This window comes from Abramis brama (genome assembly GCF_963993115.1).
Source record: "Abramis brama genome assembly, chromosome: 8".
Taxonomy (NCBI): domain Eukaryota; kingdom Metazoa; phylum Chordata; class Actinopteri; order Cypriniformes; family Leuciscidae; genus Abramis; species Abramis brama.
The window spans coordinates 40,544,553-40,570,429 of NC_139970.1; the positions used below are offsets into that span (position 1 = coordinate 40,544,553).

General features: G+C 36.9%; 1 long non-coding RNA gene across 2 annotated transcripts in view; it reads right to left on the bottom strand.

Moving 5' to 3' along the window:
• Positions 1-21,015, bottom strand: part of LOC311088727 — a 102,193-nt gene extending 81,178 nt beyond the window's left edge. For both annotated transcript variants that reach the window (XR_014607553.1, XR_014607554.1), the window contains exon 1: positions 20,855-21,015. This is a non-coding gene — a long non-coding RNA (uncharacterized lncRNA). The remainder of the gene's footprint in view (positions 1-20,854) is intronic.
• Between the last annotated feature and the right edge of the window lie 4,862 nt (positions 21,016-25,877).

Sequence of the window (25,877 nt, forward strand, 5' to 3'; positions counted from 1 at the left end):
ACCTTCATTTAATGAAATGAAATGAACTCATGCACAATATAATTGAATTACCATTGATAACTATAAAAGAGGTCAAAGTCACAAAACAATACTGTCCAATTCAAACAAACCGAATGGGTGCTTTTTGAATCACTGAATCAGTTCAGATGACTCACTTCCTCACTGAATCAGTTCAGATGACTCACTCGGACTGAATCACAGTTCATCATGTCCTATTACTTTTTGAAAGCAATGTCAAAAATGTAAGTGACACATCATGCTATTTACGGAAATCACATAAATCATACTATTTAAACTCTATATAGCTTACAGTACCGGTCAAAAGTCTGGAAACAATACTATTTATAATGTTTTTGACGGAAATTTCTTATGCGCATTGATCAAAAATGTGAAATATTATTACAATTTAAAATAATGGTTTTCTATTTTCATAGTCTTTCAAATATAATTTATTTCTGTGATGCAAAGCATCATTACTTCAGTCTTCAGTGTCACATGATCCTTCAGAAATCATTCTAATATGCTGATTTGAAATTGTTACATTATTAAACATTGGTATGTTTGATCATATTATTTTATTTATATAATCAAATTCACATTTATATTATTATTATTATAGCCTTTTATTGTTGTTGTTGTTATTAATAATAGTAATACATATTTATTAACCATAGGTATCTTTTATCATATTGCTGTTGCCAATGTTTTATATAAGCTTATATAAGTTATTTGAAGCAATATGTTTTACCACGGTTAAGTGGTGTCACAATACAACACGACTTCTAAAGCAATTAAAGCACTAAAGTATCATCTTCTGTGGTTTATGGCTTTAATCTACAGCCTTAATCAACAACTATCGTCAAATTACTGCAATCTACTCGATTATGGGAATAAGGTTCCCATCTGCTGCATGATAAAAACAGGCGTCTTTTCTCCATAGAGATCCTGTCGGATGGAATATGGCAGCATAAAAACCAAAGACGCAGAGTTGTGCATCAAGAACCCATCCTGTCAAATCAAATTATATCTGCTGAATGCCTTTAGGCTACAGGTGCAGACGATGAGAGTCAAGGCAGGAGTCAGAAACAGACACTATCAAATACCTGAACGAGCTGCAAATAGTGTAGCGCAGTGCAGAGACACGAGTGAAAGGCCCTTTCATTGTGTGCAGGTTACAGAGGCTCTGTCAAAGAAAGAGCTGAGAGAGGACGCTGGGAAAAACAGAGAGCAGCTGCGAGGACAGAGTCTCTAGTGTAGCAACGGTTGACGTGTAAACATTTGGCATACTGTCAGACTCTCACACAGGCGCAAAACTCTGTCCAAAGACTTACGCTGCCATATGGTTTAATATTGTAAACGCATCGACATCTTCAAGCGGCACAGCCGAGTTGGATTAATCCCAGACAGCCATGGAGCATTTCGGCGTCACATTCACATGCATGTCATCACATCACTGCAAAAAAGCAGAATCACACTCTACCATTGTGTCCTCGATAACTTTACAATATGCAGGCACACCGGGGCTAGTTGTCACACGGTGAAGGACTATGTCTCATTTGATGATCCAAAAAGGATGCATGCTGCTTAAATTAACCTATAATAAAGTAAAATAAACATAATGTAGCATTTATAACAAACATGTTGATGTAAACGATCACGCTAAGTACTTCAAGCAACACAACCACGTAGAAACGTCAGTATAGCACAACATCTTGCAATGCCAAGTTTCTTGTTTTCCCAAAAAACACAGACTTCAACACTTTTATGTGAAAGACAACAATGGTAACAATCATCAAAATGGATAATTATGAAATTAACTCAGATGAATGAATTCCAGAGGAGTTATTGAATGTGATCAAAACAAAACAACCAAACGCATCCACAATAATTATCCATGCCCCAGTGCATGCTGGGAAAGCCAGCACAGCCAAATCTGCAGAATTTAGTGACGACAAAACACTATTTGGACATCATTCGTTGATGTTTAGGTCACATGACGTCTGCCATGTCATGCACTGATACAGATGGGATTAGAATCTCTGTATTTTAAGTCTATATGGGCATTACAAAGTCATGTGTTTTGCTTTTGTGTGACCCTAAACACTAAAATAATCCAGATATATGCGTGATGAATGTACAACATCATGTATATATAATTGACTAAGGTCCTGACGCTGTGATCAGAATCTCCTTATTGATGTAATTCTCTTTTTAAATAGAAAATTTGCAGCTTTTATGACCATATTAAATGAGAGACTACATGGAATATTTGTTCTTTTCAAAAATGAATTTGCCAGACCATGAACTACAATAGCGAGGGCAAAACGCTGATTAACAGTGACCATTCATAGGACATAAGAGATGTACTTTGCACTTTATATATTAATATGGGGTAACCAAGGCAACCAAGAACGTCTATAGGCACGATATGAATCAAATTAATTTGTGCATTTACCAGATGCTTTTATTCAAAGCGACTTTGCATTCATGGTGTACATTTAATCAGTTCATGCAGTCCCTGAATTGAACCCATGACTTTGGTGTTGCTAACGCCACACTATATACCGTTCCATTTAATATTTAATATCCAATATTTCATAACAGCTTGTCTACTGAGTACAAATATACCCTTTACTTCACATATGAACCTTTTCGGCAACAGCAATCTTTTTCAGCTCAATATTCTGGACCACAAAATCATTTTCTGCCCCAACTACAGCAGAGGTGTTCAGAGACCTCATTGCTGATGGAAGACGGACCCCCTGAAGGTACGTGTCGGGCCACAGCATGAAGCAGGAACTACGGATCGCCGTTGTCTTGTTTAAGTAGTCTGAAGAACATTTTAGTTTCTCCCACAGGAAATCAGCTGATGCTGAGGATGGTTTTTAAACGCTGTTATGGTAGACTGGGGACCAGTAAAGGAAGAGCTGTATTCTCACATCCGGAAACCAGTAGTTGACCCTTTCTATATTCATCGGCTGTTTTACAAGCAGAAGGACCTCATGCACGTAACGTAGTTAAGAGAGACAGGGGGGAAAAAAGAATCCGACAAGCTGCTAATACTCGCCTCTGCCGTGGGAAATAGGCAACCTCAATTACTGGGACTGTAGCCGAAGTGGCTTCTGTATTATTGAGGAGCAGGGAGCAATGGCATCTGTGACAGCAATCGCCTGGTGTCACCAGCGTGAGGAGTGAAAGCTGACCGGCTGGTGTTTAACTGCCCGCAGCGGCAAATTGCACGACTGCTAGATGAGACAACTGCAATGCATTTACGCATGGACTTTGTGATATATGTGAGCTAGCGATACATCAATCACTCTGACGCCAGATTCTGGCCACTGAAACAGATGCAAAGAGTGTTAATGAGTCTAATACAACAGACACCTAGATTCAGCACAAATACTCATTGACTGAGGACAACGAGGTTTCAGATGCAATGGATATTGGAGTCATTTCATAGGCTACTTGTACTGTATATCTGAAGTCTACATAAGAGGGTGTTTGGTTTTTTTATCCATCAGAAATTGATTGGACTGTGAAAAGTTGTAGTAGAATGGTTAAAATATAAAAATGGCAAGCTGAAGCTCACTGAAGCTGTGCATGAACCAGAGTTGTGCAAACTTGAAGAATTGGCTCCCTTTCAGTTCATAAATTGGAATTTGAATTGGAGTGACAGGAAGAGGAATTATTCAAAGAAATTTAACAAAGATAATGCATTATAGGTAATAAAGTGTTTTTCTACCCTGGTCCATAAAAGAAAGAAAGAAAGAAAGAAAGAAAGAAAGAAAGAAAGAAAGAAAGAAAGAAAGAAAGAAAGAAAGAAAGAAAGAAAGAATTCATTTTAATTCTACTGGAATCTTTTCTCTGCAATTTAAAGGACATTTTTTCTTTAAATTCTGAATAGCATTCAATACTTGCATGAACATATCAGCATTGTTTTCTTAACTAAAACTATTAAAAATAGTTTTTGGTCGTTTGGAATAGAGCTGAAATAGAATATAAAAGTAGTAGATGCAAAACTTCAACTTACTGAAATAAATAAGTCTAAGTTGAAACTAAATGAAATCAAATAAAAAAAATTAAGCTAAATAGAAATTTAAAAAACAAAAAATAATAAAAAAGACAAAAGCACATAAATTATTAAAACAAATTAAAAATAAAATAATAAATAAATAAAAGATCATTCAAAATATTCATAAATACCACAAAAGTACATAAATAATACTAAAATAACACTGAAACATAAGAATTAATCCACTCCACAACTTTAAACCAATGCATCTGCATTTCTCCTCTTCTCATAGCTTGCTTCCTAATCCATATTTATAATTAACCTGACGTTGTGTATACTATAAATATTGTTGGCTCTGTGACAAATCGCTTATGTTCCTCATTTGTAAGGCCCTGTTTACACTTGGTATTAAGATGTGTTTTGGTCGATCGGGTCACAAGTGGACTGAAGACTAAAAATGTACTGTTTAATGTTATTTTTCTTTATTCATTTTCATAATAATTTCATAATGTATTTTATGACTCAGAGTTTGTTTGTACATGTGTGCTGATGAGAGATATGGGATGAGCTATATTTTGTATATAAGTATGTGTGCAATGTAACATGTTCACTGAGCAGAGATGCTCCAATGATGATGATACATCAAATGTGTAGAGTTGGTATGTTCTTTTCAACTGATGCAAATGTACCACAAATGTATACACAGATGGATAGTGGATTGTACCATGTGTAGGCATGAGGAATACATTCCATTTTAAACATAAGCAACATGTTTTTCTACCTTACAAGGAAGTCAAAAGTCGCTCAGTGGTGTATATAAGCTCAATCCTTACTGTACCACCCCAGAGAAACATAGAGGCATGACGGGGTGAGGGAGGAGAAACACAGAGAAACCATTTACAGCTGGCATGATGGGGTGAGGGGATAGAGAAATGTATAAAATAATAAAAAGAAATCTCTTGGCAAAAGAATCTGGTGTAGCTTGCGTAATTTAACAATAATGTGGGAAAAGCATGATATTCAAATCTACATGGATGACGCTAAATACAGGTGTAAACGGGGTCTAAAAGGTTTGGAGCTTGTCCACTTTCGACCACTTCCAGAGGAAAAAGCCACGAAAGACCGTTTACTCTACAGACCAAATGCATAAACATTATGGGAAAAGCGCTAGCCAGACAGGATTTAAACTTTGTTTGGTTTGAAGATGAAAAACGTACCAAGCACAATGTTCTCTCACCATTCCTGATTTCTAACACTCACTCACAGCGTGCGGCTGGTCTTGTGGCTGTCAGAGCAGAAACTAAAGCTGATGCTCTCCGTATGTTTTTTCTGTCTCTGTCTGTCTTGCATGAGCTTATTTCACTCATTCGATCGAAAGATCTGAAAGAACCCATACATTTATCCACACAGAAATCGAAGAAATCAGGACAGAAGTGGTTGAAAGTGGACAAAAGAGACAGATTAAAACACCAGGTGTAAACGGGAATGTGTCTCCCTCGTCTACTTGTGATCCGATTGACCAAAACGCATCTTAATACCAGGTGAAAACAGGGCCTAAGTCACACTGGACAAAAAAAGCATCTGCTAAATGAATAAATGAGATATACTGTCTATGACTAATATGCATCCCAGACAGGGTCACTCTACTCCAATTTTTTGTCTGCTCCTGTTCTTATTTTGGCAAGCTTCTCACTGATTTTCTGCCAAAATGCAGCGTCGCAATATGTGTCAGGAAATGTCAGCAGTGGTTGTTTAGTCTGTCACCACAATCGGTTTTAATCAGTCAGACTTCCAACTGAAGAGGGCGAGATTTCAGCAAAAACAGTCGGTAGATGTGACGGCCCAGACTGAAATCGAAGTTTCAACTTACAGCCTGCTTGTGAAAGAGCGTTTTGCATCTAACCCCAGTCTGTGTGGCTGTGTTGATGTGTCACTCCCTGCTTATTAGTATGCCAAGGACAAACCACCTGCTGTTGAGGTTTACACTCCAGAGGTTCGTTTGATTACAAATGTCTTTTTAGATGGTGTGTTAAAGAACACTGAATAGAAGGATTGGTAAAGAAGAGGAGGAGAGATGAAAAGGGGAAGGCGTGTATTGATAAGACGGGTTGTGTTATTTGACATGCTTGTGATCTGAATACTGCTGTAGTTTTACAATCTAATCAAAGTGCTAGTTAGCATATAACGATCAGCACGGAGACAATCCAGTACAGTTCAAAGCACTGTAATTTGAGCCTAAACTATAAGCTATCAAATTCATTGGTACATGTTATTCTGAATAAAAAAAAATTGTAATCTTTTATCAAAATATAATTACTTACTCCACCTCAGAAATGTCTTTCTTGTACGGCTGATATCACAAATCTCTCTTATTTTTCGCCAATCTAGAGTAAAAGTCCATTTTTTAGGATCCAATCAGCTTCTGATGGGTTCCCACCCAACATTTGTCAGTGTTAAAGAACCTGTTTTACTGGGAAATATATCAGATTACAGAAGTAAAATGGGTTGTGACATTTTTTGCCACATAAGCAAATAAGAAAGTGGCTCCAAAAAAGTATTTGGGCACTTAAAATGTATGAATGTTATTGGGACTAACTTAAATGTTTAATCAGCTGGTGATTTTTAGTGGATGTACAAAATCAGTTCTCTTCAAGTTCACACGAATGTCCAGGCAGACTAACCACAGGTGGAGTTCAACACATTAACTGTGAACATGTTCAACTTTTTTACTTTTCCTCGCCCACGGCATACGCAAAAAATAAGGGTGAGGCCTGGTTGAGTTGCGAAAAATATATGACCTCTTTAACTATGCAAATTAGAGGTCGACCGATAGTGGATTTTACTGAGAACGATAACTAGGATGGACCGCACTGGCTGATAACTGAATAATTTAGTTTTAAATTGGATACTGAAAGAAAACAAACATAACACTCCAAGTAAAATAGTGCTGACCTTTATTACAAAAAAAAAACAGTACTGAACCATGAAAATGTACTGTACTTTTTAAATGAAATACATATTTAAATATTAATCTTAATTCCTGTTTAGCTACTGTTCGGATGCTCTTGCTTACTGCTCTGTGCTTTGCTCTTTTGCTTATTCTATCTCTTAATTTTAACTTGGCACCAACACTAAAATTTTTAACTTTCGGGACTGGAATATTACTACAAATAAGTGGACTTTTTATCCGACCAGCTGCCAGCAGCTTACATTCCTGAGACGAGACAACACAGCTGCCTATATATAATACCTCCATCTGGTTCAGGATCTACTTGCTGCACAAACTGCCACAGACGTCTACAAAGGATTGCAGTTCTTGAGACAAAGGTTCTTGTGGTCCTGGCTGCCAGAACACACAGGAAAGCTTCATCGTGGTGGACCCCCCTAGCATTCAGCCGATGAGACCTGTAAATATAGTGCTCCTCGACAGGCTATATCGAGCAGTAACTGATGGATTTGAGCACACTAACCGATGGCATTAACAGGGAGCGAGACCCTAAGGCACTCGAGACATCAGATTGTCACAAGTAACACATATTGCTGCATTAGCTTCCTCCACCCCAGATCCAGCTCTGAGCCGACATGCCAGCACGGGTGTCCTTCCACTCCCTGTACATCTTGAGAACAGATCTAAAGCTTTAATGAATGTGGGTGAAGAATCCCCATACATGATCAGACATAGATCGTATCAGTCAGTTAATATTGCAGCTAGCAGGCGTTCAAGGTTGAACAGCATACTGAGTCATAGCTGGGCGCCGTCGGTGTGTGTACACCCAAAACAATGTGTTCGAATTTGAAAGAACTGAAATCGGATGTGTTTCTGATATGTTTCTGTCGGGTGCATGAACATATCAATTCACTTTCTCACGTCAATAGCTTTAAATATGCAACTTCGCTGGCTAACAAATGCATAAAAGTGACCAGCTGGCTATAAACTAATGCAAACAGATGGTAATAATTGTGACATTAAACATTTGGGTCGACTTTAACCGCTTGAGGTAATAATGTTAGCGTCCTCTCAGCCTAGACAGCGAACATAATGCTGTTCTTTTACTAAGCAGCATCTAGTAAAACAAATTAATTACTTTATAATGATATGAAAACGTGTACTGTATACATACTGTTTCATTTTCTATGTTTTAAATCAGTATCTGAAGAGTCCCGCTCAGTGCGGCGCGCAGTCTCGCGTGTCAAAACAAACTCCACGACTCGAGGAATCAGTGATAGTTTTTATTTACGCTCTCGTGATGTATAATGACAGTGCACCCTTCTCAGCCACTCACCTTCCGGACGCAACCCGGAAAAATTATAGGTATGGATTTTTGCCGACTACTGTTCCAGCAATTGGATATCGGTGCCGATTAATCGGAAAAAAGCGTTCAATTGGTCTACCTTTTTGGCTCACTGTAAAACAAATAGATGAACAGTCACATAAGCATGGTACCTTTTATGTACTAAGGGTGTGTTCACTTGTGTGTTCGTTTTGGTCCGGACCCAAAAAAAAAAAAAGTAGTCCTCTTAGCATTAACATTGGCATTTTAACACTGAATCTAAAGGCACAGGGATATGTTCACAACCGGATTGGTCGTCTTTTATTATGTATATTTCACGACGGAACTTACCAACATCCAAAACAGTGCTGTGTTCTGGGATAAATGCGCTCATTGTATGCGCGTAGCTGACATATGATGCTATTATGAGCAGCTGAGAACTCGTGAAGAGCTTATGAAATGTGTAAAGGAGTCAAAACAGCGTCAGGAATCCCTCCGTCACACACACACAAACCAAGATCTGCTGTGAGGAGACGCGGTTCTGATGCCTGAACTGAACTGTGATGGGCAACACAATGACGAGAAAAAACAGGTACGCTTGAGCATTCTGTCCTGTTTAGGGTCTCATCTTCTGACATCATGTCCTGTTTGTGGTTTGTTTACATGTCTTTGGTGCGTGTTGCGTTCATATTTCATTCAAACCGCACCAGAGTTCGTTTGGAAGCAGAGCGAGACTCATCTTTTTCTCGCTCCCCTTGTTTGGTGCACACCAGGGTTCGGATGGCAGGTTTCACACAATGAATCGCACTAACAGAGCAATCGCACCAGGGTTCGTTTTAATCCAACCAAGTGTGAAACAACTTTCAAGAGCAGCTCTTCATTCGGTTAAACACTCAAGTTAGCAGCATAAGAGACAGATGCTAAAGGGTTAAAGTAAATCTCGAGAGCTGGGAAAGTTTCTGTGGCTGATTCTGGAACTCAAAGAGTTATTGCTTTTATTTTTGGAGCAGTCAGGCTCTCATTGGTAATAAATTGTGGTGCTCAATATCCGATCCGTGAGGTGTCAGTTATGAAGACTGAACTTGGCACGGAATTTGTTTTCCATCTCTTAAGCGGCCGGGCTGCAGCCTCTCCAAGAACATTGATTGCCCTTTTCCTTCCCTTCATCCTGAGCAGATACAGTAGCATGGCAGTAACTGGTAATAACTGGGCAAAAAAAACGCCGCTTTAGCCTTGAAAATGTCTGTTAATAACTTTGAGGTCAGTCTGTCTGAAACCTAGCGGCGTGTGGAGCAATGTACAAGTGTTGCACCCGTGAACCTATTGCTGCAGAATCCGACTTTTGACTATCAGCGTAAAAACTGCTCCATTTGGCAGCTCATTCTGGCCAAGAACTGCCCATTTTGGAAAGAAAAAGATATGTAAGCAAACAACTACATGTTTTGACACGCTGTTTAGTGATAGGATAGTGTTGCAGACACTTCAGCTCATGAATATTGATTAACGGACACTACTTCACCTAATCAATATTCATGAACATCCAGTATTGCTATTGTTCTATAAAACTATAAAAAAAATGAAAAAATAAAGCTACAAAATAAAATAAAATATGAAATACTGAATAAATACATAAAAAAACCTGAATATTAGAAATGTTAACTTAGCAACTAGCTGAAATAAAACAAGTTGAAGTACTACAATTAAAACTAATTCAAAATATTAATAAACGCTATAATAGCATATGAGTAATACTAAAATAACACTTTGCACTGAACTGCTGTGACAAGGTTCGCTGACCGTCTAAAGGCTGAACGACCCTGCGCTTATGAGTATCCATTAGTCAATGATAATAAAATGGCTGCATTGGATTGTAAAGATAGATCTTCTGTTTATTGAAAGTGACTGAAGACGGTAAAAGAGCGGGTCTCATTGATCTCTCGGCTGATTATAAAACAAGACTATGACCTCATCAAGAAAAGGCGACTAAAGCACTGCTTGAAAATACTGAGATGACAGATGAAGCTACTGTTGCTAAACAGAAATGATCTGCCTATATACTAAAAATGACTGCACACGCAAGGTTCCATCCAAACCATTTCAGCACAGATGGTTCACTCATACTGAGTAAATGATGGCAGAATTTTAATTTCTGCTAAGAAAATCTTTAGTGATCACTGTAAAGGCATTACTTCTACAGGGTTTCTTAACATATGTGACCCTGGACCACAAAACCAGTCACATGGGTCAATTTTTTGAAATTGAGATTTATACATCATCTGAAAGCTGAATAAATAAGCTTTCCATTGATGTATGGTCTGTAAGGATAGGACAATATGTGGCCGAGATACAACTATTGAAAATCTGGAATCTGAGGGTGCAAAAAAATCGAAACATTGAGAAAATCGCCTTTAAAGTTGTCCATTTATGTTCACGATTGTGCTGCATTCACTCACAAAAATAAATGTTTTATATATTTAGAGTAGGAAATTTACTAAATATCTTCATGGAACATGATCTTTACTTAATATCCTAATGATCTTTGGCATAAAAGAAAAATGGATCATTTTGACCCATACAATGTATTGTTGGCTATTGCCACAAATATACCCGTGCAACTTGTGACTGGTTTTGTGATCCAGGGTCACATATTGGGTTTGCTGCAACTGGCTGTATTTTTAATTGAATGCTGCCCAGCAATCTCATCTGACAGCCTTTCTATAATGCTCTACAGAAACCCATTCCCCACTGCACTCATGCTGACCGAATGTCACACTGTATTGCAAATATCTCAGCTCGATCTACACTGCATTACAGACATGTTAAACACACTAGATCCCGCACACTTCACAAAGAGACCGGAGCCCATAAGCTGCTCTATTCATGATTATTTCACTATACTTTCTATTTGCTTGAGCATCTATAATGCAGAACGACAAACGTTTTCTTTGTTTCAGATCTTTCTCCTAAAATTATTTGGAAGAAATTCAACAGCTGTCATCCAATAAGAGTATCAGGCTAAACAATTAGCAGCAGTTTATAATTTGGTCTTAGAAGAATCTGATGAGAAATGTTTGAGCTTATCTTAAGATCTCTGACTTTTGATTCCACTTTGTAAAACTAGAATCTCTTTTTTCTTAGGAGAAACATCTGAGAAGCAGAAACGTCTCCATTTTGCTCTCAATTTAATCTCATTGCTGCCTTGGAGAAACAATTCCTCTAACAAATGCTCCACTCAGCAGCATTTTTTAATGTGGTAATCGATTATTTGGACTGCTGGTTTATATAAATGACACCAGAACATTATTTTTGCACATTCCACTAAACTAATAATCTAAATGACTACCAATGTTATACAGCCATGAAAACAGCACCAGTAAAGGACTGCTGGAAAAGCTGCTCATCCAGCACTTGTGCAGTACAGACAATGAAAGATTTACTAAACAGGGCAAATTAACGTGAGAGGAGCGCAATTCCAAAAAATGCAATCTTCTGATCTGATGACGTGCAAATTAAAGAACACAGACGCAGACGGATCATTTCCATATGACCAACACCATCTACCAAGAGCAGCGCAAGTTAGCGTCTGGTTTAAGACATGCTTTATGAGGGCGGTAAATAATAGCGCAAACACCAGTAAATTGACGAGCGCAAACCTTAGCAAATCACCTTACATGATTCATTCCAATACTCTCCTCCCATAAATGTTGTGTCTGAAAGGGAAACTCCTACAAACGCATATGCAATAAGATCAGCTGCAAAAATAACCCTGTCCACGCCTTTTCAACACTAACATGTCTTTAGTAAATCCTGACAGTAGTTTTTTTCAATGCCAAGTAGTTTTTTGTGTTGGAGCAAGCTGTTAGTAAATCAGGCCCTTCAAGTGAAGTACAAAAGTCTGAGATCACACTGAGTTTTAAACTTGGAAATAAACTACTCAAATATACAAAAAAGTGAGATTGATTCTATGGCTCCCTCAGATTTTCTTGCTTCTACTGAAGCTCAAGAACATTATGGAGAACATGATCCTCAGGTTTTGCTCCAGTGTTGCCGTCATTACAACAAAAGAGAGACAAACGATTCAATTTTCAATTAAACTTTTACTCACATTGTTATTCTAATCATTTTCTCTATGCTCTCAGACTTTCGGTCCCTCCATACTTCGAAAATCTCATCTTCGCTGCTCAGACTTAGAAAAACGCCCCACCGGGGGAACATGAGATTAGAGATATCACAGCCGGTTTTATCCGATAACATCAAATCAGAATCGCAACCTGGAGATTATCACGGCTACACCAGCAGGCAAAATACAGTCGCTTTTAATTTCTCCTCTATACAAATCATAACTGGATTAGGACAACTGCATCTCTTTGTCTTTTATCTCTCATCTCCGTAAGCCTGTTGACATTATTTTATTTCATATATTTATAGCTGAGATATTTCAAAGGCGGCACACTGACACATCTGTCATCGCTCTCATCCGTTAGAGGGTAACAAAGTGACACCGCTTCTCCGTGAGGAATCACACCCGTGCACCTGCAAGATCATCCGTTTGATCAGAGGCAGAATTGCTCTCCATTCCTTTGCAACGGATGGTGACACGACGACAGCGGCGCGCCGACCTGCTCCGTGCTCCAGCTCTCGGGAGAAATAATCTGGCTCTTCTCCTCTGGTGGCGCACAGAGCTCCACACACTCCACCAATTTAACAACACGCCCACATGAACACGCTCTCAAAGAGCCTCTGTTTAGAAGGTCGACGTCCCGGGGAGAAGAATAAGGCGATGTTCTCCACGTGGGATGTTTCTTCTGACTGATGTGGCCAGATGCTGTCAGTTCCTGTAGCAGCAGGAAATAAAGCGCTGGATAGCGAATGCACTCAAACTGAACTGTTAGCAGCAGGAGGAAAAACAACTAGATGAAGGCAATCTAATGAAACAAATCTGTACTGAATTTAAGCAACATCTCTGAGGGACTGCAAGCTACATTAGTCAGGGAATACTCAGACAGATGGCAACAAAACTGGGTTTTCTCTACCGAAGTGTGCTCGGATTCGAGGCGACGCGGAGAAGAGTGAGGCTAAAAAGTGGAAAAAATTCCTTCTCAGCCATGGGGTAAAACCTTCTCGTCGTGCATCGTCTGCGGGATGATTTGAGACGTTGTGACATGTCAGATAACTTAAACGTGGGAGGATTTTTTGTTTTCTTCTTCTATGATATATGCCACTGTGAATCACCTATGTTCAAAGTGAATCCCACACACACACACACACACACACACACACACACAAACTGTCAAGAACATATATTTCACCTTAAAATAAAAAAGATAGTATATTATGCATACAGTAAAATATATATTTTTAAGACCATCATTTTTTATTTGTTGTGTCACATTATTTACACAACAATTAAACACATTTTCCTCATTACTGTATTTATTATTATCTTTTGTATTTTTTTGTATTTTTTTCAATAGATTATCATTAAATTAATTCAATACTAATAATAGTTCAAATCAGCACAATTTGGGAGGAAATATGCTAAACTGTTAAGAGATTATGAACTAAAAATAGGCTTTATTATATGCAAACTATGTTTATTTTTTTCTTTATATTTTGGGGTGTAATATGACCAAATTTCATGTCATTTTTATTTATATTTTTCCTAAATGTAATTAAATAAAATGTACTGTTATTTTGCTTTTTCCCTTAACATCATGCAAATCAATAAAGATAGATGAATAAATACATAAACAAAATTAATTAATTAATAACATTTTTATATTGAAATGTTTTTAAATTTGTGTTAGTTGTTTTCCTCGACATTATTTAAATAAATTACATTAAAAGTGTGTGTGTATATACATACATATATATATATATATATATATATATATATAGTCAAGTTATTGCCTGTGTTATTGTTATTGACTATATATATTTGATCTGGACATGTTCTTGAAAAGTTCACTTGTAGAGCTGAAGTGTATATTTTTATATATATATATATATATATATATATATATTTATTTTTTTTATATATATATATACTTTCTCAGATCACATTGTAGTAATAAGGAAAAATTTCACTTGGATTTTTTTAAATAACTGTTTGTCTCAAATGATTGTGTTTGTTTGAGCATCACAACCTGCCTGAAACAACCAGTCAATCAACCAATACTGTTTGACGGAGGAGGAATCTGTACAGCCAACCAATGGCAGACGAGACCAGTTTCCATGAAACCCAAGTTTCCATCATAATTTTCACAACAAGTAATAATTTTTAGCAATGCCATTTGGTGATGCTTGCAGACCAGAAATTACACACTTCAGCTTTGAATGAAGTAAAAACATAACTTCAATTCTTTCTTGTTCAGGCAGCATTAAAAGCATATAATGTACAAAGTCTTTTCAAATCCCGGGTACATTATCGCTGAGTGGCTGTGACATTATTTAGACTGCTGTGTGTGACACATTCAGGCCTATCCAATACTTTTGTTCAGTGATGCTCTGTAGGGAAAAAAGAGCATAGAGGGGTTAGTGGTTCAAATCCAGGCTGTGAAATATTATTGACGTACCCTGCAGCAAACAAGGCGTTTAATCTGAACTGCTTCAGTAGATATCCATTTACATAAACGGGCAAAAATGTAATCCTTTGCCTTGGATAAGAGCTTCACTTACTGAGAGCAAAGAGAGGGGATGACGTGAAAGTAAAAAGTGCATTACGCTCTAAGTGTGTGGCCCTGGCATTGTAAAAAGCCTCTCATGCATTCAGGTATAGTTTTGCTTGCTGGTGTGACTCAGTTCAGAAAGGGTCGAATCGCTTGGATGCATTTACAGCCAGATACACATGATTAGATGAATCTCATTTGGCTCTAAGAGAAGCCTTTTCATCCTCAACTCAGTTAAACTACAAGTTGTGGCACAAAACAATATGTTTGTTAAATATTTGGCCATGACATAACAGTTGTTTTTTTCATTTTTTATAAGAACTTAATACATTTATTTAGCATATTCAACATCAATTTTATTTAGCATCATTTTTATTGTCAATATTAATTGCCTAGATGAGACTTATGGAAATCTGAGAGCTTCTGTCCCTCCACTGACAGTTACGCAACTACCACTTTGATGCTTCAAAAAGTTAGAAGAGATCGTAAAAATAATCCATATGAATTGAGTGGTTTAGTCCAGATTTTTCTGAAGAGACTTGATAGCTTTATATAATCAACAGGCTTTAGGCTTTTATTCACATATGTGACCCTGGATCACATATCCAGTCACGAGTCGCACGGGTATATTTGTTGCAATAGCCAACAATACATTGTATGGGTCAAAATTATCGATTTTTCTTTTATGCCAAAAATCATTAGGATATTAAGTAAAGATCATGTTCCATGAAGATATTTTGTAAATTGCCTACCGTAAATATATAAAACATTTATTTTTGTGAGTGAATGCAGGACAATCGTGAACATAAATGGACAACTTTAAAGGCGATTTTCTCAATGTTTCGATTTTTTTGCACCCTCAGATTCCAGATCTTCAATAGTTGTATCTTGGCCAAATACTGTCCTATCCTAACAAACCATACATAAATGGAAAGCTTATTTATTCAGCTAATGATGTATAAACATCACTTTCGAAAATGTACCCATGTGATAAACAGAAGTTTAACCGAACCTGCTTGACGCACAAGAATATCCCTCATTGGTTCGTACAGAAGCTCAAACGTAATACTTCTGTTTACCACAACTGATGTGTGTGTTGATGAATGTTTATATGTGAATAAAAGCCTAAATTAAATCTGTTCATCATATAAAGCGATCGAGTCTCTTCAGAAAATCTGGACCAAACCACTCAATTTATATGGATTAGTTTTACGATCTCTTTATGAACTTTTTGAAGCGTCAAAGTGGTAGTTGTGTAACTGTCAATGGAGGGACAGAAATCTCTCAGATTTCATTAAAAAGATCTTCATTTGTGTTCTGAAGATGAACGAGAGTCTTACGGGGTTTGGAAGAACGTGAAAAATTAATGACAGAATTTTCATTTTTGGGTGAACTATCCCTTTAAATACACTCACTCTTGAATCAGCGTAGAGCAAAGCTTGAAATAATCCATATCAACAATATGATCTTCGCTGTAAACATCTAGCATCGGTAAGACTATCATGAGATTGCTAATTGATAATTAAGAGGTTATGAGATGTTGCCAATCCCAGAAGTACTGTCAGGAGAGCAAATACAATAGCGTCGACCCCTGTTTTATTTGCAGATCGTTAGAAGCAACTTTCAGTAGTCGGAGAGATGATCATTATCGGCTGCCCTCCACTTAACACCCGCTCTGTCTGCTGCTGAAGTTTTCCCCGGAGAACACCTTTAAACGGAGAGCGAGGAGACGGCGTTCCAGGTCTGTCTAACAGAACAAATTAAAGAAGACTGGAAATATAGCAGTATAATGAGCTGATTTAACACACGGGAAAAGGTTCAAAACCAAAACCTGATAACAAGTACAAGAGCTGCCAATGTGTTTCGGCTGGGGAGTCTAATTTCCTCGAACACACTCGGAACGTTAGTGCTGGAATGTAGAAAGAGTGAGAAATGGAAATTTGCTCGAGCTGTTTCATTAGAACAGTGGCACAACAAGCTCAAATAAGTGAAAGTCATTCCTCGCTCATGCTTGGAATTAATTTCACACATCAATATTCCCAGTCTGCGCTCGTGGTGAGGCATGTCAATGCACAGCAATCAATTAGATCTGCCTGTTATTGAGGCTTTTCTAAGACTTGATCAATACGTCAATGCCAAGCAGACAGACTCCAAACAGCAATTAAAACATGAGCGGCGCAGATATAAATATGCTCTGAGATTCTGTCCTCTTTAGGTGCGTGTCAGGCTTCCATAGGGAAACATGTGCTCACCTAATCATTTAAGCATTACACTTTCCAACAGAATTCACTTAGCAATGACAGAAATGAGTGCATTGAGGCCACAAGTCAAGCATAAAACTGTGTTTATTACCCTTAAAGCAAAATCAGTCGTCTGGGGAATACAGGAGACCACAGAGAGCGTTTCAACATCCGCGGCAGTAACATAAAGCACTAAAAGACACCTGGGACATAGAGAAACCTCTGATCTGCAGACGTCCCCTCCGGGAGTCGACTTACAGGACACGTTTTAAACAATACAACACTGCCTCTGCCAAGAGAACGCTGCCAAGGTCACAAAAGCAAATTCAAAGCGTCAGCACAATTCATATTGGATTTCAAATAAACCCTAGAGAAAGCACGAGCTGGCGCCCATTCCTCACAAGACAAGTGACTTACTGTCTTTGATTTGCCCGGAAGAACAACGCCTGGGAGGAACGGTCCTCATCAAACACCTATTTTGCTTTCCCGACTGCAACTTGAGGACAACAGTGAAGAGAACAAAAGCAAATAAAGGACACAGCGGCACAGCCATTGCACGCCGAGCACCCGCTGAAACAGGTGATGCTGTTGAGACCAACACACGGCTGAATCAGATAATGCACAACGGCGTATGGGCTGTTCTACAAAACTGGTGCACAAGTGTGTAAGAAAAATACTTGAGCAATTACCAATGTGCTAATCTGCCAACCTTGCCTCCTGCCAACTTACAGCTATTTTAAAGGGATAGTTCACCCAAAAATGAAAATTCTGTCAGTAATTACTCACCCTGATGTCGTTCCAAACCCGTAAGACTTTCGTTCATCTTCAGAACACAAATGAAGATCTTTTTAATGAAATCTGAGAGATTTCTGTCCCTCCATTGACAGCTACACAACTACCTTGACGCTTCAGAAAGTTCATAAAGAGATCGTAAAACTAATAAATATGAATTGAGCGATTTAGTCCAAAATAGAAAGAGACTCTTTCACTTTTTATGATGAACAGATTTAATTTAGGCTTTTATTCACATATAAACATTGATCAGCGAAAATAAACAGAAGCTCAACCGAACCTGCTTGACGCATGAGAATGAACCTCATTGGTTCTTACAGAAGCTCAAATGTGATGCGTAACACAACAATGAACCTCATTGGTTCTTGCGGAAGCTCAAACATGATGCATAACACGAGAATGAACCTCATTGGTTCTTGCTGAAGCTCAAGCATGATGTGTTACACAAAAATGAACCTTATTGGTTCTTCAAACATGATGCGTAACGTGAGAATTAACCTCATTGGTTCTCACACGTCAGGTGAACATGCTTGAGCTTCCGTTCACCACAACTGATGTGTGTGTTGATGAATGTTTATATGTAAATAAAAGCCTAAATTCAATCTGTTCATCATATAAAGCGATCGAGTCACTTCAGAAAATTTGGACTAAACCGCTCTCTCTTTACAATCTCTTTATATCTTCATTTGTGTTCCGAAGATGACATGAGGGTGAGTAATTAATGACTGAATTTTTATCTGTGCGTGAACTAACCCTTTTAAAACTAAAGCTACCATTTTACCTTTATATTCCTCTCTATATATTTTTTTATCTTAGTTTACATAATATCTGTTTACATTTGTTTCCCCCAGGTTCTGCATCAAATATTTTTTTAATTTGTAGACCAATATACTTTTCCTTAAACTCTCAAAACTTTGCCAAAATGACATCAGCATTATTTCAAGAAGGGAATTCTTCAAGGACAAGTTAAAGTCTCTTTTTTTAAATGGGTGCATCTTCTGCTTTCTCAACCCTGTTAACATGGTTATTTAAAGCAAACAACTAATATGTGAAATATTAGAAATATCAGCATTAAACTCTCTTTCAAAGAAGCAGCAGTTTCATGACTCGACTGTATAACTTAATCGATTAACTATTCTGAAGGCTAAATTATGTCCCAATATTACAAAAAGTATTCATTTAGCTGGAGGTGCATGGCACAGTGCAATTTGGTAACACATTTTGTAGCTAATAAAATGTTTATAATTTTTGTTAATGTTAAAGTCATCATGAAATCAAAATGGACAATTCTTATTTTATCTGGAATATTTCAGGGTGTATTATAAATCATTTATCAGTGCACATCATTATTTTTTTAATGCATGTGTCCTGCTCTATTTTTTTCATTTTTATTTTGTATTTTTATTTTTGAGAAGCTGTTTCACTCAGATATACGTCACAATGGAGAAGAAAACATGACTGCAATTTCCATTTCATGCTGACTATATAAACCTCCTAATCTAAACTAATTGGAAAAGGCACCCATTTCATAGTAATGACTAATTGTTATGTTCTGCCAGATGTTTAGGCACAGTAAGGTTTTCAAAAGAGAGAGCTCATTTCACCGTAAACTGCTTATGTTTTTAAAAAAATGTCACTATCAATGAGCATATCCCTAAAAGAGAGATTCAAGGTCTGTAAGTTCAAATGATGCAAGTCATTTATCAAATAGTGGCACAAATTCAAACCTGCTAGTAGTGATTAGTGATCATAAATCTGCACTTTTTAAAAGACCTGTCAGTAAGGCACACTAGTTTTTACTCTTCATTAATTGAAAACTAATCCTCAAATCAATTGGCTATAAATTATGCATCACAGCATGAATGAGAGAGTCAAAACACTGTTGAAAATCTGGTCAATTTTGCATTCACAGATGCAACGTGTGGTTTAAAAGACATCTAAAATGATACTTGCACAGATAAAATAGTCAACAACAAATAAAACAGACAGATGACTTGAATATCAATATACTTTGAGAGCAGGCGATGTAATTGTTTGAGAAAGAAAACACCTCAACTGGGAGACTAGAAAAAATATAAGATAAAAATGTAAAAAATCGTTAACATAAGGATCATAAAACTGCTTATATACCAACATAATTGATATTAAAATGTAACTGTAAAATGCAGTGAAAACAATGCAAGTTGTACAACAGAAGGCCACATTAATGACTTAAAGTTCATCAAAAGACAGATCCCAGTATCACCCACACAGCCACAAAAAAACATCAGCGTAACACCATACTAAAGTAATGCTACAAACTTGAAATAAAATAAAATAACCCAACATGCAACATAAACATCCCAATGTTCATTACTGATTAGTTCGCAGAGGGAATTAAGGGAACTCTTCTTTCCCCAAATTATAAGGTCATTCTTACTTTTTGTTCATAAGAAAACCCCCACAAACAATATTATACGATAACGGTATAACATTATCTTATTAAATATAAATTGCTTCTGTAAATTGCAAGGTATTTAAAAAAAGAAAGAAAAGATTTATTTCAATAATTGCGTTTTTTTATTACTAATGCAATGTTTTTACAACGAAACATTGAATGCATTGTTCTCCTGTTAAAAGTCCTACATTGTTGCACAGTGTAGTAGAAGCTTTACTCACTTTCAGCACCGCGGACAGCGTCACTAGCGCCCCTGACACCTCCATCACTAATAATCGCCAGCTTTGACCCGGCACTCACTTCAGCGCACTAAACAAACTCCAGGAATCACCACAAAACCACAGCACCCATCAGAACTCTTTTCCCCTTTAATCGGCAGGTGTGAGCAGCTAACGGTTCTTCAGTGAGAAGTGAAAGAGACGCTTTTCACCTACCGGTTTGATAGCCTCCATCCTCCGGACTCGCGCTGCCGTGAATGAGTGTGTGAGAGTGTGTGAGAGAATGAGCCCGAATCCTCTGCGCCACGAAACCTGATGGTGGAAGCCGTTACATGACAAGCGCGCCGTCCAATCACATCGCGCTCTGGGAGACACACAGCCAATCAGCAGTAAGACAAGCTGCCCTGTTTTGCATAGCAAGGTTGATTGACGTTATGAAAAAAAAAAAAAAAAACGCTGTCAAATTATTTCAGAAATTTAAAAGAAATACATCAAACAAACATGTTTGCATGTGTTTAACAATAATTCAAGTATATAGCTCTGGGCAAAATATTAAAAATGAAAATACAGCTCACTGAGATTCTAATATGGAACGCAACATTTAACACTTCTTTATTTTTGTTTATTTTTTTAAAGCAACTTTATTTACACTTTAACGTTCTTAAATGCAAAAGAACCATCTGATTTAATTTTCTTAAATATTGTTCTGCATATTGATTAAAAACATTAAATATATATATAATTTATTATATAAAAACGTAATTATATAATAGCATTTATAAATTATAAAATGCTCAATTTATACATATATTATCAAAGCCAGATCAAAGCCAGTCCTCATTATTTTAATTATTTAATTGATTGCTTTAATACAATTATCTGGAATGTACTATTATTATTTCAGTGATCTGTGACTTCTATCATTAAGAGAGAAAAAAAATGAAAAAGTGCAGTTGTTACCTTGCCAGCCTAAACATGTTATGGAGTTTTTTTCACAGTTTGTTCACTGGAGGCACTAAAGGGATGATTTCTGCAAATCTGCTCTGAAACAATGTTATACAACATAAATTGACTTGAATTACTCTGGAGTTACTTTGACCTGCTCTGACCCTTATTATACTCAATTCTTGAAAATAATCTGCAACAGCACCACCTGTGCTAATAATAATTTGTCACATTTACATCATGCAGTGCATGTGTGAGCAGATGGATGTGTGTGAAGTCAGGTGCGCCTGCATTAACAGCGCTAATCTAATAGAGTTAACTGCCTTAAAGAGACTATCTGCTGTACGCACACACACACACACACACACACACACACACACACACACACACTATACTGCATCTATAGCTCCACAACTGATTTAGAAAGATTATTGTAAAACATGTACACTACACAGTATATTTAGACTATATTTAGATGTAAGAAAGAGGTTATACATGCGGGTCTATTATCTAGCCTCCTGATAATGCTTAGTGTTTCCAGCTCCACCATCTGAGAGAGGTATTAGTCAGCTCTTTTATTCATCTGGAGAAGGCAGGACAAGTGGATTATGCCTCCTCCCGAGTTTATTGCCTCAGAGGATGTCATTATTACAAGAGTATTATTCTAATTTTCTGTTTAAAGCTTTAGAAAAGTTTTGAGATGACGCTAATGCACAAAGCTTATTTGGGAGAGGGGAAGTAATTTAAAGTATTTGGAGTTTATACTCACAGTACAGATCAGAAGTTCCAGCGGATCGTGAAGGAAAAGCATCAGGTGTTCAGAGTTTGAAATGCATCCCAGCATGCATTTGGTTGATGAATGTCCTGAGTGAGCAAAGCTCGAATCAAGACAAATAAGTTTTTATTTGAGAAACATTGTTTTGATCACTACATCATTCTCATATACTTCCATTTGTGTTATTTCAGAGTTTTAATTAATTGCACGAGTGGGTGTCAAACCGCTAGTGTAAACGAGTTAACTTGCTGTTTTTAACAACTGATTCTAATTTTGTGATAAAAGATTTGAACTAGGCCAAAGGATAATGATTATTAAAATGATGATGAATTAAAGTAATTTTGCACAATTGCCATAGTAACAAAGCAGCCTTGCACTGCCATGTTTAGCTCTGTTTTCTTCCTCTTTTAAAAGAATAGTTCATGACACTTTATCTTCCATGGTAAAAGTTTAACTTTTAATAATGTACTGGTCCAACTTTCCCACGCAATTACAATCAAATTTGGATTGGAGCTTTGAAGCTTCAAATGAAGAGATAAGCCATATGACTCCATATGAAACTATATTCCAAATCATTTGAGGGTCATATGATAGCTTTGTGTGAGGAAGACAAGATATACAGATCAAATATGTATTCATAAAAAGACATCTGCTTTCATGAGTGATTTCTGGTCTGTGAACAATACATCCATTTGAATCACAGAATCGCTTGATCTGATTTACATAAAAAGTCTAAATGACAATATCGATATATTACTTCAGATGACTATATTTGAGTTTGTGTGGACAAATTTTAAAATACTTTAAAATCCTTTTTGAAGCCTGAAAGCTCATGTAAATACATGAAAGAAAAAGAATCACAGTGAAGACTGACATGAGGATGACTAAAAAAGGACAACTGTTTCATCATCTGTGTGAACTATTCCTTCAAAGTTATTTTGAATAAAACTTGGTATGAGCTTCCCGGGTAGAGAAGGTGAGCTCCATTCTTCTCTGTGTGTTGTCTGACAGCGTCTCTGGGAAGATGGGCTTTGCTCAATGATTCATGCGCTCTTGGAGGTTTTATGAAAGCACAAAGACAGATAGACGCATCATATTTATCCAGCCAGACGTGTGTGTGTGTGAGATGCGGGTAACTAACTTTAAACGCAAAGGGAAGCTGAAGAGTACAGCTTTCCATCTTTCTTTCTCGTCTCATTGGCATTTCCCAGTCCTTCAATCCCGCTGAACGTCTCCGATTAACTCACATCCTGCAGAGACGAAAGGCCAAAGGATTTCACAGTGACTTGGTACAGTAGCCTAAACATGAGAGTGCTTAGTAATTGAGATAAATGATCTAGTGATGGTTTTTGACATCTAGTAGTAGGTGGACTGCTGTGTTATAAAGTGTGGAGAGCTTACACAAGCATCACATACTGTATGAGACGAAAGTATGATACATCCACATCAGTAACCATAGATAATTCAGACCAAGAGCTTGTGAGACATATTCAGCTCTTCCAGAATTCATTCATTTTTAAAGGGAATGTATTTCACGCACACATGACACAGTTCTGTCTAAATATAGGTTTCCTTAGATCTATAGGTCATTTATGTGCAAATGCTGCATGCAATATAAAACTGATACCATAAACAATGCCAGCAATATTTAATCTTAAATAAACTATTATATTTTAACTCTTTCCCCACCAGAGTTAAAAGCAGGCAAGCATTTTTTTATCATTTTCACAAAAACTTTCATGGTCTCCAGAACATTTTGTTGTATGAATATCTGAACATGCAATACTATATCAAAAGAACGATGAGACCCTCTACTTTTACATTTTTATTAGCACTTGAATGTGGGTAAATTTATTTATTTATTTATTTTTAAAGCAACATTTTGAGCAAAAAGCTGAGATAATTGAGTTTTTGTCAAAGACTACGTCTGGATAGGATTCAGAACAATGATTAAAACGAAGATCGAATTCTTCACAGTCCTATAGCTCGCCCCGGGTCGACATTTCATTCAGTAACATTAGGCAGTTTTCATTTATGTGCTGTTTAATGTTGATGATCGCGTTATTATTTACATATGCATAAGCAATGTTTCTATCGCTTGTTCCTGCTTCTTCGCCTGTGTTTTGATCAGGATATTCTGTACTCTTCCAGAATTTGTGTAACAGCGCCCCCTACCGTATAACAGTGGAAATATGGAAGCCGGGAAATTCCGTCAATGGCGGGGAAAGAGTTAAAAGTATACACAAAAAATAAATTATTATTCAATTTTTTTAAGTGTTCAGAAGTGCTTTAGAACTAATTTTAATGTATTTGAAAGAAGTCTCTTATGCTCACCAAAGCTGCATTTATTTGATCAATCAAACATACAGTAGAAACATTAATATAATTTTCAGCATTGTCACTTCAGTCTTCAGTGTCACATTATCCTTCAGAAATCATTTTAATATGCTGATTTGCTGCTCATGAAACATTTCTTATTATTATCAATGTTGAAAACAGTTGAGGTGTTTCACATATTTTTTATTTGGACTGTAAAAAGTGAATAGTTGACTTAACTTAAAAAAGTGAGGAAACCCATTGCCTTAAAATTATTAAGTAATAAAATGAATGTGCAATTTTATGGAATTGTCAAGTTCAAATAAACACATTTTTTTTCAATTACGCATTAAGTTTATTTTCTTCATAATTTTAAGGCAACGGGTTTCCTCACTTTTTTAAGTTAAGTCCACTGATCACTTTTTACAGTGGATACAATGTTTTCCATGATTCCTTGATTAATAGAAAGTTCAAAAGAACGGCATTTATTTGAAACAGAATTCTTCTGCAACATTATAAATGTCTTTACTGACACTTTTGTTCCATTTAATGCATCCTTGCTGGACAAACAAATTAATTTATTTCAAAAACATTACTGATCGGCAGTGTATGTTTTTATTTATTAGTTAATGCACAGTACAAATGAGACCAAATCTGAAAAAGTTCACATAGCATTTGATAATGACCCTTCTCCCTACAATGGCCCGCCGGATGAGTGTGTTTTCAGATCTTAAAGCTGCTGTTGTAAAAGAGCGCCGAGTGCTCCAACATCCATCAATCTAGTACTTCTCCCTAAGGCGACTGTACAGCAAGAGCTATTGATTTACAACAGTCTTACGGGTTTTCTTAAACCTCTACACCTTGAAATTCTCACTGAGAGTGATGATGAGGGATTGCAGTTAAAGCACAATAACAGCTGAAGTGCAGTTGAAATGACCAGTCGTTCATGTGATCATGTGTCAGCACGGTTTATTTCAAAGGTCTCTCTCGTTGATGCTCAAAAGAGTAAGCTTCTGCTCGATGGAAAAGTGCTTCACTCTGTAGTGTTGTGCTAAATTACAAATATAAAAACCTTGATGCACTATAGTGCTCAACACAACAAGATAGGAGATTTTTAAGGAATACTTCAACCACATGAGAGTGAGTAACTAATGTCAGAATTTTTGTTTACATTTATGATGAAGAAATGAACCTGAATGCATA